Genomic DNA, 3142 nt, shown 5'->3' with positions numbered 1-3142 from the left:
CTCTACCTACAAGTTTTTGGCCTTTTTTCTGTTAAATTACATAATTACCAGACATTTATTTGCTGTTTTGATCTTGGGTTGAGATGAAGACAGAGACTGTTGAGTGTGTCCTCCAGAGTCAATATGAAGGTAACACACTGGGAGGACAGAAATTAGGATCATTTTTGTGTAGGTAAATTATATGGTATTCAAGTTTGTTTAATTACTTATAGCCTATTTCTTTCAGGAGATTCATGGAAGCAAGATTGTTTGGGCTGGAAACACATGGGAATTCATGGATTTTTCTTTGGCTATGGGAAACAGTTATCTAAAAATACAAACTTGATCAGTTAATCAATTAAGAAATTGATCCTGCCATATAGATGAAGTTAGCTGGGGGCTGTTGTTTTTCATGTGCTATCTGTTCTGAGCAGACATTTAATAAACCTCACTGAATTAATGTGCTGAGGCTGGATAGGGAGTGAGATAGACAAGCTGAGTGGGAAAGCAATGGCAACCTTAAGTTCAATAACAAAGAAAGTCATTGGAAAAGGAATTTACTAATGAAAACAAACTTTCTACGTTAAAAAAAGGGATCAATATAATTTTATCTGTATGAATTGATACAATTTTGTAAAAGAATAGCCAGTTATAGACAATTATATCTAACAATATCTGTCTATAATCTCATGTTGGTAAATTTTATAGAACTAGATTTTTATAGGTTTCTTTTTATTTTACAAATCTTCTAAAATTATATAAAGGGAAGTCGTGCCTTTGTGAGTTAAGTAATATTAACAGCTAACACTGAGTACTAACTCAGTGTCAGTGTCATGGGTGCTTTATATGTTTTTACCAACTTAATCCTCACAACAATCCTAAGGGGTAAGGGGTATTATTAACCCCATTTTGTGATGCTCAGAATGGTTAAGTCTCTTCTTCAAGACCATGAAGCTAGTAAGTGGCAGTGCTGGGTTTAGAACCCAACCAGGCTGGTTCTAAAGCTCATCCTCTGAAGCACTTTAGAGTACTGCCTCTTTACATGAAAAGACCTTTGAAGAAAGTTCTTAATGCCAAGTGCAAAGCAACAATTGTGTCTTGAAATTTTTATAGGTCATTCACTCAGTCTGGGAGAGCATTCTTAAATCACTGCTGCCAGGGTTCACCTGACAATGTTAGGCTTCAGAGGCATGTCATTTGTAATAGAATGATTCCTCTGCCATATCAAAGGCTATTTTTACATAAGCCTGTGTATAACAGAAAGCAACACGAATGGTTCCAGGGCTAAAGAATCTAAGCCACAAAGCAGGATTAAAAGAGACTGAGTTTTCTGGATTAATTTTTGGATGAGTGAAAACATTTGAAAGGGATTCAGGGAAAACATTTTTTTTAAACACCAGAAAAGAAATGATTTAATTGATGATATTAAAACAGAATGAGGGCTTCCCTGGCGGCACAGTGGTTGAGGGTCCGCCTGCCGATGCAGGGGATATGGGTTCGTGCCCCGGTCCGGGAAGATCCCACATGTCGCAGAGCGGCTGGGCCCGTGAGCCATGGCCGCTGAACCTGCGCGTCCGGAGCCTGTGCTCCACAGCGGGAGAGGCCACAACAGTGAGAGGCCCGCGTACCGCAAAAAAACCCAAAAAACAAAAAAACAGAATGAAAAGAAGTTTTAATAAGGAACCTAAAAATTAGTTGACAGTACTACATATATAATTATAAGCCTAAATAATAAATTCTTTTTGAGGCAGAATGAAATAAATAGATCTACTATAATCTGTTGGGTTGACAGTTGAATTATTTTTAGAGGAGGAAGTTGGAGGATATGTTGAAATGAGATAAAAGGAAAAATAAAAACATAAGCAGATTAACTCAATGAAAGTTTCCTTCCTTCTAAGTGGCATATTCTAAAATTCTACTCACTAAGAGTTTGTACTAATATGGGAAAAGCAATCATGATACTGGAAAGGGAGACATTTTAAGGAATTAATCTTGATATTAATCCCTGAAATATGTTCTGTATAAAAATGCCAGTCAGAAATATTACTTTAAAAATTATAGCTACAAAGGCAGGGTTCCATAAACATTATGCTGTATTTGGAATTTTTCTATATGCATTTTGGAGCATTTTACTGCCCCTAAGAGAACAATTTGTATGTTTTGTCTATTACTGTCAACCCTGCAACACACAGGGCTATTTTTCTTCTTCAAAGAAATGAGTTCAAAGGAAAATATTCATAAAAGAGTGTTCATAACCTTGGCATCTAAAAAAATCATGAGTCTGTTATTGTAGCTTGAGGGTTGTGGCTGGGAAAGACAGATCCTTCAAACTGGAGAAATTTTTTAGCTGGTGAAGCAGTTGTCATAAGAACAAAGCAGCCCATGTTTTCAGCTCCAACTCCAAATCCTTAAATTGTTTTTTTCACGGAGCTTCTTTCTTCCATCAAAGAGGTGCATTCATTATGATGCTGTAGCAAAATCATGTGAAAACTGAGCATTTGCTCAACTTGGCTCAGCTGGAGGTGATTACTTCTTATAAAGGAGGGAAGGACAAGCTGCAAGACATTTCTATTTCTCTGATGTACAGACGCCCCACATGAGGCTTGATCATGATATATTCTGCTGAAAATGAAATCTCAGTTCCTTTGTAAGCCCTTAATCTGAGGAAAGAAGGTGTGGGGATAAAGGATATAAAGAGAAGATGAGGGAAACTATTTATGGCAGCCATAGTAATTTAAAGCAAAGCTAACATAGGAAATTTGGGGAAATTACTTAAATTTGCTGTTTATGAAAGTATGGGGCTTGCTTTCATAGCCAGTCTTTTCACCAACTTTTGGCTTCAAAGATGAATGTACGAAAGATTGAGGTTTCACTCTGAGTTTCAGAGCCACTTTCTGCGCAGTCTGAAACTCTAAAAGTCATTTGAAGTGGTTTAATGGCCTCCCCTTCTCCCTTCTGTCTCGCTTCTCGTTAATCTATGCTACATCTTTCTCAGCCTTCAAATAGCTAACCTACTGCTCTGTTGCGAGGAGCAGGTCCCACTGTGGAAAGTCACCGCCATATTTCACGGAAGGACTGAGGTGGAGAGGAGATGTCATTAGCTAGTTGAGCCAGTAGGGTGGTATGGGACACCCTTCAAATCCTCTTAAACATGAAAATGGGC

The sequence above is a fragment of the Phocoena phocoena genome, chromosome 14 (assembly GCF_963924675.1).
Source record: "Phocoena phocoena chromosome 14, mPhoPho1.1, whole genome shotgun sequence".
Classification (NCBI taxonomy): domain Eukaryota; kingdom Metazoa; phylum Chordata; class Mammalia; order Artiodactyla; family Phocoenidae; genus Phocoena; species Phocoena phocoena.
The sequence above is the reverse complement of the archived record's forward strand: the minus strand, read 5'-3'. Positions refer to the sequence as shown.